Below are 13,983 nucleotides of genomic sequence, written 5' to 3'. Positions count from 1 at the left end.
TTTTTTTACCCTAACTTCAACAATTCTTCAACTTTATCCCTCTGTAGTTGCTATAGCTCTGCACATCACCATTGTTCTTGCATTGTTCTTGATGCAAACATAATGCAACTAGAGTATGTGGTGCAAAAACACAGTTTATACAATTCTAGTAAACTTGAAAGTCAGTTCTGAGTCCTTGATTCTTTAGCACAGCCTGAACTCTCTTAGTCAAGCTTTCTTGTAATTTTTTTAAGTAGTATTCAGATATACTTCTCCAGGCTTCTAGAAGACCAATCAAAGCTCTTCTTTGAACGTCGGCTGCCTTTTTGTACTATACTCTGTCATGATGATCCCACACTGCTTCAATAATACTGAAGGCCACGAGATTCATGCTCGGTACTGTTCCACTGTGTGTTTTTTATATCCAGTTATGCTTTTACTGTGCTGTCAGCATATTTGGGATCATTGTCGTGCTGAAAATGAAGGAACTGTTAAAATTACACTGTTGTGTAATTTAATGTACCTCAACCTTTTCTTCCTGTTTCCCTTCTTTACAAACAGCTTCTTCACAGCCACCATTCAACCCCAATTCTGACCAGGCTTTATTTTGCCTGCCTTTTTATTCAAATTTTTTAAGGACACATTCTGTACCATACCAAGATTCAATTCAATTCAATTATATTTATATAGCGCCAAATCACAACAGAAGTCACCCCAAGGCGCTTCATAGATACAGAGAAAAACCCAACAATCATATGACCCCCTATGAGCAAGCACTTTGGCAACAGTGGGAAGGAAAAACTCCCTTTTAACAGGAAGAAACCTCCGGCAGAACCAGGCTCAGGGAGGGGCGGCCATCTGCTGCGACCGGTTGGGGTGAGAGAAGGAAGACAGGATAAAACCATGCTGTGGAAGAGAGACAGAGGTTAATAAAAGATATGATTCAATGCAGAGAGGTCTATTAACACATCCTGAGTGACAAAGGTGACTGGAAAGGAAAAACTCAATGCATCATGGGAATCCCCGGCAGCCTACGTCTATTGCAGCATAACAAAGGGAGGATTCAGGGTCACCTGGTCCAGCCCTAACTATATGCTTTAGCAAAAAGGAAAGTTTTAAGCCTAATCTTGAAAGTAGAGATAGTGTCTGTCTCCCGAATCCAAACTGGAAGCTGGTCCCACAGAAGAGGGGCCTGAAAACTACTTTTAAATACTCTAGGAACAACAAGTAGGCCTGCAGTGCGAGAGCGAAGTGCTCTAATAGGGTGATATGGTACTATAAGGTCATTAAGATAGGATGGGGCCTGATTATTTAAGACCTTGTATGTGAGGAGCAGGATTTTGAATTCAATTCTGGATTTAACAGGAAGCCAATGAAGGGAAGCCAAAACAGGAGAAATATGCTCTCTCTTTCTAGTCCCTGTCAGTACTCTTGCTGCAGCATTTTGGATTAGCTGAAGGCTTTTCAGTGAGTTTTTTGGACATCCTGATAATAATGAATTACAGTAGTCCAGCCTGGAGACAGGATATTTCTAATTTTAGAGATGTTGCGCAAATGGAAGAAAGCAGTCTTACATATTTGTTTAATATGTGCGTTGAAGGACATGTCCTGGTCAAAAATGACTCCAAGGTCCCTCACAGCGTTACTGGAGGCCAAGGTAATGCCATCCAGAGTAAGAATCTGGTTAGATACCATATTTCTAAGATTTTCAGGGCCGAGTAAAATAACCTCTGTTTTATCTGAATTAAGAAGCAGAAAGTTAGCGGCCATCCAGGTCTTTATGTCTTTAAGACATTCCTGCAGTTTAACTAATTGGTGTGTGTTATCTGGCTTCATAGATAGATAGAGATGGGTGTCATCTGCATAGCAGTGAAAATTTATGCTATGTCTTCTAATGATGCTGCCTAGGGGAAGCATGTATAGTGTAAACAGAATTGTTCCTAGCACAGAACCCTGTGGAACTCCATAATTAACCTCAGTGTGTGAAGAGGACTCTCCATTTAGATGTACAAATTGGAGTCTATTAGATAGATATGATACAAACCACTGCAGCACAGTACCTGTAATACCTAGAGCATGTTCTAATCGCTCTAATAGGATATTATGGTCAACAGTATCGAACGCTGCACTAAGGTCTAGCAGGACAAGCACAGAGATGAGTCCACTGTCAGAGGCCATAAGAAGATCATTTGTAACCTTCACTAAAGCTGTTTCTGTGCTGTGATGAGCTCTGAAACCTGACGGAAACTCTTCAAATAAGCCATTCCTCTGCAGATGTTCTGTTAGTTGTTTGACAACTACTCTTTCAAGGATTTTTGATGTGAAAGGAAGGTTGGAGATTGGCCTATAATTAGCTAAGACTGCTGGGTCTAGAGATGGCTTTTTGAGTAAAGGTTTAACTACAGCCAGCTTGAAGGCCTGTGGTACATAGCCGATTATTAGAGATAGGTTGATCATATTTAAGATCGAAGAATTAATTAATGGCAGGACCTCTTTGAGCAGTTTTGTAGGAATGGGGTCTAAAAGACACGTTGATGGTTTGGAGGAAGTAATTATTGAAGTTAACTCAGAAAGATCAATTGGAGAAAAAGAGTCTAACTTAACATCAATGGTACTAAGAGTAGCTGTAGATAATATTACATCTGTGGGATGATTATTGGTAATTTTTTCTCTAATGATAACAATTTTATTTGTGAAGAAGTTCATGAAGTCATTACTAGCTAACGTTAAAGGGATGGTTGGCTCAACAGAGCTCTGACTCTTTGTCAGCCTGGCTACAGTGCTGAAGAGAAACCTGGGGTTGTTCTTATTTTCTTCAATCAGTGACGAATAGTAAGATGTTCTGGCTTTGCGGAGGGCTTTCTTATAAAGCAGCAAACTATTTCTCCAGGCTAAACGATGATCCTCTAAATTTGTGACACGCCATTTCCTCTCCAGCTTACGAGTCATCTGCTTTAGGCTACGTGTTTGAGAATTATACCACAGAATCAGGTACTTCTGATTTGAGGCCTTAGTTTTCACAGGAGCTACAGTACCCAGAGTCGTACGTAGTGAGGAGGTAAAATTATTAACAAGATAATCGACCTCTGTTGGAGTAGCGTTCAGATAGCTGCTCTGCTCTATGTTGGTACAGGGCATTGAAGATGATAACAGTGGGTGGATTATATTCTTAAACTTAGTTACAGCGCTTTCAGAAAGACATCTACTGTGATAAAGTCTACTCTCCACTGCTGTGTAATCAATTATTGTAAATGTAAATGTTATCAGGAAATGATCAGACAGGAGAGTGTTTTCAGGAAACACTGTTAAATGTTCAGTTTCTATGCCATATGTTAAAACAAGATCTAGAGTGTGATTAAAGTGGTGGGTGGGTTCTTTTACATTTTGAGAGCCAATTGAGTCTAATAACAGATTAAATGCCATGTTGAGGCTGTCATTTTTAGCATCTACATGGATGTTAAAATCACCCACAATAATTATTTTATCTGAGCTGAGAACTAAATCAGATAAAAAGTCTGAGAAATCAGACAGAAACTCTGTGTAAGGCCCAGGTGGACGATAGATGATAACAAGTAAGACTGGTTTCTGAGTTTTACAGCTGGGGTGGACAAGGCTAAGCATCAGGCTTTCAAATGAATTAAAAGATATGCCACATTTGTAGCTAATAGCTCTTTGGGAATAACCTTGTTTGAGCAAAAAAAAGAATTTTATGCCTGTCAAACTGTCTTTGGCAATTTTCATAGATTCACATGGAAAACAAACAAACAAATATAAATTTTTTTCTTTCTTTTTGCAACAGACTGCTAGTAATAAAGGTTCCTAAAGATATCATTTAAAAATAGGTTATTTGCTACTTGGTCTGTTATGTCTAGACGCAACACTGATTAATCTTTTCACTTAAGAGCCTTTTTATGTTTGAATGACTGTCAGTACTAAGTGGTTTAGGAAACAAATAATTCCTCCAGAAATAATTAATTGCAAGGATGGGACTGAAAATGAATGCAAATGTCCAAAGACAAACTTTGAAAGACCTTCAGAAAGCCTGGAAACTATTGTCTCTATTATTACTTTTATAAAGTCTCAAGAAAGTAATTTCTTGAAGACAAAGTACAAAGAAGAGAGGTAGCCCAAGACTTTTGAATAGTAATGTATGACCTACATCTAACAAAATAGAACCTGAAGGCTTAAATCTGACCCACAGACCCTTTCGACTTAAGGTAACCTGCAATCACAGCACTGCTGCTTATGTGCGCAAATGAAATTTACATACTTAGCACAGGGATAGCCACTGTGATGTGACACATTAGTTTGGGACTCTTTGTTTTGGAGTTTCGACATCAAGATTTTGGCAGTTGAAGTTATCTTTTATAGACTGTGGAGGGCTCATTTGTCAACTAATACTAGCAAGTTTTGTTAGCCAGCTGTATTCATAAACTGTATGATCGCAATGCACAGACACACATATCAGCTAAATAGTGCTCAGTAACCGACAAATACAATACTAGAATTTCACGCACCATAAATGAAGCACAAACTTCTGTAATGTATTTGCACTTGAACCATACATTCAAAACAAGTTTTATTCTACACACTTTAAGCTTTTTATCTCACAGCTATGGCCCATTTAGATCACCACCCTAATCTAACATGCATGTCTACTTAAGGCATGCAGGCACAGAAGGAGCATCCAAACGGCACACAGTTAACAATTGTTAATTCACACTAAAGGTATGTCTGTGTCTGAAGGGGAAGAATGTTATAAACTTAAGAACTTGGCAGCGAGAGATGAAAATTCAGCCTCATCAAATTTTTTATGAATACCAAACTAAGTGTGCATCCATGGCAACTACTCACCAAATTCATTATTTAGTCCTGTTTGAAAGACTTTTGCTAAAAATTACAGAGCTCTGATGCAATTTTTAGAGGTTTGCATCTTTACAGGGAATAAATGGGCCACAGACTGTTAGGAATATCAGAAAATGTTGGTGTGTGGACTAAAATATTATAAATTTCATATTAGCTATGGGAAAATGTTAAATATCCCCAGCTTTATTCTTTAATTGATATGCTGAACACTCCCTCTTGAAAATTTAAAGGTAGGCACAGATGTGCGACACATTAAATCAAAACATGAACCCCTGCAGAGAGGTGATCTGGTGGCTTTGTTATGCTGTGGGGGCATTTTTCATGGCATTCTTTAAGTGCACTGGTCCCTTAATAGAGAAAAATCACTTCAGATCAATGCATGTTATTCTGGTTAATCACCATTATAATATAGAAACATTTTCTGTCCTAATAGGAGGAGCTCTTTTCATAAGGCACGAGAATCACTGAACTGTTTGACAAGACGGAAATGATGTGAATCATATGCATTAGTACTCCAGCAGAGTTCAATGATAGGAGATTTTAGACTGATGTGTCAGACAGTGCTCTCCACCACCTTGATCCAAAGACCAAATGACGAGATATCTTTAGCAAGAAATAGATTTATTCCTCCAGCAGAGAGTGGGAGATTTAATGTTGAAGTAAACTGAAGCTGTACATTTTGCACAAATATCATCATCCCGATGTCATAAAGTATTGGCTGAGCATAACAGCAGCCACTTGAAGCTTTTGACATGTAAACTAGTGACTCTTCACCTCATGACACTGCATAGATGAAATCATGTATATAATATAATACTGCATGAACCGAGGAAACATTTACAGCTAACTTCACATCTAGTAACAACATCACCTTACCTATGTCGATGCTGCTTTTAATTGTCTGGTGCTGTTCAGTGTCCAACAAAACAACTTGCCAGCGTGTATTATACGACTTCATCTGGATGAGTCCCCTTCCAGGTTTAATTACCATCTTTAATTACTTGCCTTAACTGGTGCTGTCACTAGGACTGTTGTTGCCTGCCTGCCCCTGCATTAACCTATCTGGATATCTGTTCTTGGTCAATCAATCCTCTTTTCCCCCCATCCATTCCTCTTTTCCTTGCGAGGAAAAGAGGAAAATATCCCTTAGCAAAAACATCTGTTATTAGCAGCTGTTATCTTGCACCAACCATTTTCAATTATCTTTGCCAATCATCTTCTCATAATAGGCTCTCCAACCACCCACTTTTAGTCTGTCTCCTCATCTTTTACCATTAGTTTCTTATTATTATCCAGCCCGCTCATTCATCTCTATCTTCTGCAATTATGTCTGCAGTTTGACTGTGTTTATGACAATGAAAGATTGATGCTGTCATTATAGGTGCATAGCACTGAGTGCTATGCACCATCTTCATCTCCATCATGGTTCTACTCCACTTTCCATCCTCCCATTGGAGGCAGCTGTCATTAGCAGGTTATTGAGGTCCAAAAGGTTCTAATAATTTTCCATCACAGTTTTTTTTTCTTTTTTGTCTCTCTCACCCTTGCTGGATGTCTCATTTGTCATAGTTTTTTTACCGTTCCCCTCCATCAACCTCACTCTGTCTTTCTGTTTCAATCACAGCCGCAAATGGCATGAGTCAGAAACAATAAAAATCAGCCATTTTGTTTATTACATGTGTCTCATATACCTCCCCTGCCTCTCATGGTCACGGACCATTCTTTCCCCTTTTGTCTCTCTGTATGACCCCCTTCCCTCACCTTTTGCATCTCCCCTATGTTTCCAATAATAATGCTTCACTGCAATTTCATTACAAGAGGCCACCATCAACATAAAATCTAAAAGAAATACATTTCTTCATTATATTTAGATTTCAACTGACAAATTTAGAAGAACCTAATGCATACTTCTGTTACAAAATCCTTCATCCACTTGCACAGCTGTGCCGCTTAATTCTCTTTTTGTTTTTCTTTTACTTTTGCACATTTTTTGTTTTTGCATCTGCATTGAATATCTTCCTGGATATGCCCCTCTTCTTTCACCTAGTCTCTTTAGGGATTGCTACAGTGGATCATCTACCTTTTTATGTGCACATGTCCAAACCATCTCAACCTTGTGTCTCTCTTGTGTCTTCAGCCTGAGCTGTCCCTCTTACATACTCATTTCTAATCTTGTCTATCCCACTCTACCCTCCCTGCACTACTGCTTCAACTCTCTTGTGCTCAGTCTTTTATCTTTTGCATGGTTGACCCCAGTTAGTTAAACACGCTGCTTGCTGATCATCACCACTTTTCTCACCCTAACGTGAACAATTCTTTCCTATAGCTTCATGGTATGGTTAATCAACTTTATCCCTCTGCAGTTGCTATAGCTCTGCACATCACCATTGTTCTTGCATACTTGTACTATTATACTTCTCGATTCCTAAGGCACCCTCTCATTCTCCAGGATCGTGTTAAGCAATCTGGTTAAACAGTCTGCTGCATCTCTCCTAGACAACTCTATACTTCCACAGGTATTTCTACTCTTCATCCTCTTCACAGCTGCCCTTTGCTCCGTAATAATCATCTGCACTTCATTCTCATAACTTTCCCCTATATGTGATCCTCTCGCTCTCATTTGTGAGCTCCTCTTTCCATCTTCTTAACATACACACCTTTCATATTTTGTCCTAAAGAACACAAAAAACCTTTAGCAACAACCTAGATCTTTGTGACTATTTTTGTGTTTCCACATCTAACACTGCGACAGCACTGCCAATCTGGAAATAGAAGAAATCATGACCAGCCTTAAGCAAAAAGAAACAAAGTGAAAACACAGAATAACTGAAATAACAATGGGAAAAGAAAATCTCATACACAGACAAAGATCGGCTAATCTGAAAACAAGATAAAGGGTTATTTATCGCAAAATTCAAAATTCTCTCCATTTTGATGAATGCAAGCAGAAAGCCCTGCTCTGCAACTGGGCTGTAGCCATGGAAACCCACTATCTATATCCTTTGAAAAGAGATTATTTTTTCACTCCTGCCTTCAGTTAATTGTGTCACTGAACCATTCTGATTACACAAAATGACCAAAGATCTGCTCTTTAAAATGCAGTTGGTACATTATAAAATTGCAAAAGTATTTTTTATAAATGTCATGTTGGCTATAACATTTAGTGCAGACTGATGTGACCCATCTCAAATCATTAATTTATCAGGACTGAAACTCAGGATTTATTTTTCACAAATCATACTGACTTTTCTAATACAGTTCTAGTTGAAATGTGTATATTTCCTGTGCACATGGATGACTTTGCAAGGAGGCATGAGTTTTGACTGTTATTTATCTTATTATGGAAAATGCAGTCTTGTACTTTAGTAGTTCGAGCTATAATGTAACATTCTCTTGGAAGCAGACAAATGTACCAAAAGTGGTTATATCTGAGTTTAAAAAGCACAAACCTTAAAACTAAAGTTACCCAGACGTTAAAAAAGAGGAGAGCTATGACAGACATTAGACAGGCACACTACAAATTCTTTGACAGCCTCTGTAACACATTAATAGTGTTTCGCTGGCATCTTTTAAATGAAAAGTGCCACAAACAGAGTTGGAACAAATGATAAAAAACAGACTAGAAAGATGATATCAGACTGTTGGTTTCTAAAAGTTACAGGAATGTTTGATGCAGTGCTTTTAGTTTAGACATGAGTAAAGTGGTGGGGGATAGGGGGTTCTGAATCCACCTAACCATCTGAGTGTTTCTGACAGGGTATGGTGGCCCTTTAATCATAAGTTTTTTGTGATGTCAATACTTGACACTTTTCTTTTTTCTCAAAGAAAGTGCTTTCCAACAGAACCTCTCAAATGACATCTATAAATAAACACAATATGATCCCCATGTACCACCTTTCTTAGTCTCTACTTTGTACTTTAATGCCTAAAAGAGAGATCGCTCCAAGTTTTGCATTCAAAGTGTGATACAACCAGAAGTAGAGCTAAAGTCCCTACCAGTCAGAAAACTTTAAAGGAACTTATTCTTTTTAAATATTTACAGAAATTTATGTTGAATAATGTCGAGGAGACACAAGAAGTCAGTATAAATCAAATAGAGTACTGTGTGCAGTATAGGGCTGCCATGATTAGTCGACTAGTCACGATTACGTCGACTATCAAAATCGTCGACGACTGATTTAATAGTCGACACGTCGTTTGAAGCTTTGTAAGATCCCAAAAGACGCAGGAATTAGTAGGATTTAAGAGTGTAATAACGTACTGAAACAGAAGATGGCAGCACTGCATGTACAAGGATGCCAGCTGCCGTTAAACGCGGAAGAAGAAGAAACTGTGTCCCAGAATTCATAGCGCGGCCCTGCTCAGTTTCCAACAATGGCGGCAGCTAGTTAGTTTTAATGTTACTCTTATTATTCTTTCTGGGCCACAAAATAAACATTTAACATATTTTCAGACATGAATGTAACTGTGTAAACCTCAAATATCTGCTCAGTTTATCAAGACACCACATATTTTCAAAAGCACTCCGACGTTTTCAGAGACGTCTGTTACCCACTAGCTCGTTAGCTAGCCGGGGGCAAGGCTCACTAGAGCGTTTTCAAACCCACCGCCGTCTTTCGCTACTCAGGTTAAACATGATATATAAGTCACTTAGATAACTTAAAAATGTTATTGTTTGGCATTTTTCAGTATTTTATTTGTTCCTGAGTAAATCGGTTTCGGCTGAGATTAAAGTTATAGTTTTTACACAGCTGAATAAACGTTAAGCAGACAACTGATTATCAGAAGTGTGAGATGCTCGAGAATATACTCCGGTGTCCTGTTATATTTTAGATAGCAAGGAGCAGACGGCTGAGTTTATTAAACTTCACCGAAACAATCTGCAAACTTCATTAAAATTTAATAAACTATCATGTCTTTATTTTTAGTTAGCATATACTTTAAACACTTAAAGCTGTAAGCTAATGATAGTTATATAAGAGCAGATGCATGCTGGTGCAATAAGCTGTATGTTTTACGTTCAATGGATGCATGATCTGATTAGTCGACTAATCGCAAAAATAATCGGTGACTAGTCGACTATCAAAATAATCGTTTGTGGCAGCCCTAGTGCAGTATGTAGATTCTTATTTTTGTCTTTGCCAAGACCACACCAGCAACATTTTGAATAATTCCAAGCTCTGCTTTTGCTGAGTGCAATTTCTTACTTTAGTACTGTCAGCATGTCTATAATTAGATGAGCCTGGCTCCTGTGGCAAAGGATCATTTCAGAATAAAGTCTCCTGACCTGTAAAAAATGTAGACAGCGCGACTGGATTTACAATCCTTGGACAGTTAGTTTTGCTACATGTTCAATGTCACCTTAAATATACCTTTATAGTATAATGTGAACAAATACGGCTATTCTGATACAGTTTTTATGATAAAGTGGTGGTAGAAGATGCAGATAAAACTATGCTTTTTGCTGTGGTACAGATTGCTTTATGCTGAGAGCTGGTTCTATAATTTGGCCAATCACATACATATAAATAGGGATGATAAAAAATGGCCAGCAGCTGCCAAAATAATGCTGTCAAATTCAAAAACACCTATAACTACAACCTAATGTTTGTCACTGGATGGTTTTTACATTTCCAACAATGTCACAAAAAACTCTTTAAGTATCACATCATCATATATTTCTGCTTATATTAATGAACTATAGATGCTACTTTTTGAGCAATGCTAAATTTAATGACTCACATAAATATTCTGATATCTCTGGTATCATTTTACACATACATATTGAAGCGGAGATATATGCTGATACTTTAAATTACAATTTACAATTAAGCTGAGCTACTAAGTATGAGTGTGCAATTACGGACACTGAGGTTAACGAGGTAGGCTAAAAGTTTTTTGCTCTGGAAATGAATGCAGCAGCTCTAGTTTCCCCAGAGGACTCAGAACCTGACAACGAGTCACAGAGATAATCACGCCAGATGGGAATTTGCATCCTAAGGAACAACACAAAGTTCACGGATTCAGCAGGGAAGGCAAACTGAAGGATGTTGAGGACATATGGTAACGAGACTGTCAACGACATTTTATAACAGGGGTCAAAAGAACATTCACTGTGGGTGGTTAAAATGTGTTTTTGTTTGTGTTGCCCACTGAACCATTGATATTAATTAATTACTGTTATTACCTTGTTGCTAAAAGCATAATAAATGTGAATTATGCGTATCCTCCCACACAGGACATGACACCTTCACATGCAGGAACATGGTTGGTTTTATATGTACAATTCCCAGACATTGTTGAGCAAAGCTGCATAAAATCTCTCAAGAACAAACCTGACCTTTATTCAAAGAAGCAGGCAGCTTGGCAGGGCTGAAGTGTTGTGTATCCTGTGCTGAGTAGATTAGGCTTTGAGTTGTGGCTCAATTCTAAGGGTAAGCAAACACCAAGGAGTGACCTCCAGAGCTGAAAAACGAAGCCAAATGCACGTGGCAAAGACTGCAGTTCTTCTAGAAGCCACTTGAGGCTGTCTCTAAGAAGGACAATTCCCACATATCCCATGATAAAATGTACAAAATTAAAGGTTTGAAAAGCATAGCCTGGTACAAAAAGCAAGACACTTCACCCGTTGCCTACTGGTGGTGGTCAGAGGGCCCGGTGGTGCCAGTGTCCGGCAGCCTCGCCTTTGTCAGTGCGCCCCAGGGTGGCTGTGGCTACAATGTAGCTTGCCATCACCAGTGTGTGACTGTGTGCGTGGATGACTGGTTGTGTAAAGCGCTTTGGGGTCCTTAGGGACTAGTAAAGCGCTATACAAATACAGGCCATTTACCATTTTACCATTTAACTCAACCATCTGGATTGACAGGTGACCTGACACAGTAGCTGGAGCTGATCAGTGATTGGTACGCCTCATCCCTCATACCTCACGGCAGTACTGAGCCTGATTCTGCCAGAAGTTCCTTCCTGTTAAAAGGAAGTTTTTCCTCCCTACCACTGCAAAGTGTCTGCTCATCCGGGACTTATTCCTTGTAAGGGTTTACCTGTGTGTTTGCTGTTAGTTCCTTTTGGAGTATTTTTAATTTTATGTGACTAGTATTGATTGCTGTGTAGTACAAACCATCCAAGATATGTGTGCTTGAGTGTTGGTGACTAAAAGTCTGGTGTTTAATTACCCCTTTAATTAGCTGACATTTGTCTGTGCATTGCACCTGTACAATTTATGCTTTTTAATTCATTTCAAATCAATTTCTTTTGTATAGCGGCAAACTAAAACAAATGCTGCCTAAAGGCACTTTAAACTTTTAGTAATGTAGGAGTACAAATCACAAAGCTATGACCAGTATTTAATCTTAGCTAATTAACATAACTAGAGAAAACACAGTAAATTTGATGTTTTATCTTCATTTAAATATTTTATTTCATTCATTATGGCAGCTTTGACCAGCTTTGAGTTTGCCTTTCCTTGCTTTCTCACACGAAATATACTTTAATGATGATTCAAATTCAGCAGCATAATGCTAAAAGCCAATTTTCTTCACTTAGAGCGGAACGTGTTCCAGCGGGACTACACCTTGGACCACAACAAAGAAAATAAATGCAAATGCAATATTTCAGTTTTTCTAAAAACAGCTATTAAAGGTCAAATATTTGAAAAGGAAAGTGTGATGTAAAAATAACCCCAGAAAATAATTCTGCCTCTTTGGATTCGCTGTACATGACAGTCCTAGTGAGTCTGGGCTATCAATCATTGTTTTCAGCAAGTTTAATCAGCTGTCAGGCAGCAGCAAAGGGGGGCTAAAGGAATGTAGATGTGTGGGGATGGAGGATGAAACAGAGACAGAGAGAAAAAAACGACACAGGGAGGGAGAGAGAGAGCGAGCTCGTTGCTGCTGGAGGAAATCAAATGAGTAATGTTCGACTCTTAATGTGTGTGACTCTGATATTGTGTCATTTTGTTTGTGTGAGACAGGCAGAAAAAAACAAGGCAAGTGAGAATAAACGTGTCATCTAAATATTGAAGGATTGAAGTGACTGGATGTAGTGTTGAATGTTCACTCCTATACTGTTCTGCTAGAGGGTGCCAAATACAAATATACAAATATATATTTTTCTTCTAAGGGCCTCATTCCTGAACCAACTCATGAACTGTGCTAAACATCTTAACTCCAAGAAGACATTAGAAAAGATGGTTCAATCACCTCTGTTAGCCTTTTTATTATTAACAGGAATGTGTTATGTTAGGGATGGGTGAGGTGTCTGCCTAAATATGCATGAAAAATCATTCTTAATGCAAAGGAAATATAGTCTTGGATATTCTACTTATTTTAATACAAATAAGAATGACAGGTTTTAACAGTTACAGCTCCTGAAAGACAACTGGAAACCAGAACCCTGACACAAAACCATAAACGTTTCTGGATTGCATCTCAGTTTTAGAACTGTGACTATCACAGTTGTGTTACTATCACCTCCGAAGACTCAAGTTAATGAGATGTAGCATAAAAAAACGAACAATTGCTAAACTATCCCTGAGTTAAAATAATGCACAGGGTAAGTCTTAGCCTAAATTAAAGTCCATCCTTTAGCTTCCGCTTGTCCTTTTCAGGGCCATGGGGGGGGGCTGGAGCCTGTCCCAGCTGTCTTAGGGCGAGAGGCAGGGTACAGCCTGGACAGGTCGCCAGTCTGCAGCAGGGCTAACACATAGACAGAGACAACCAATGGCACTCACATTCACTCCCGCATTCACACCTATGGGCAATTTAGTGTTTCCAATTAACCTATCCCCACTAACTGGATGTCTTTGGACTGTGGAAGGAAGCCGGGGTACCCAGGGGAACCCACGCAAACATGGGGAGAGCATGCAAACTCCACACAGAAAGACCCTGGCCTGATGGTGGAATTGAACTTGCTGTGAGGCAGTAGTGCTAACCACTGTGCCACCATGCCGTGAGATTACCCAAAAGCTAAATGAGCACCCACACATTGGATGAATAGATTTGCATTCCCAAAACATGCGTAATACAACTGCAGACACACAACCACAGAAAGGCCAGTAAGATGTTAATTCTCTGTTAATTTATGCCACAAAACTGCGAGATGCACGTCCCATTTCCTGGACCTAATTTACAACTTAATGCC

The sequence above is a fragment of the Perissodus microlepis genome, chromosome 7 (genome assembly GCF_051167445.1).
Source record: "Perissodus microlepis isolate ML-2025 ecotype Zambia chromosome 7, ASM5116744v1, whole genome shotgun sequence".
NCBI lineage: Eukaryota > Metazoa > Chordata > Actinopteri > Cichliformes > Cichlidae > Perissodus > Perissodus microlepis.
Note: the sequence above shows the minus strand (reverse complement) of the source record.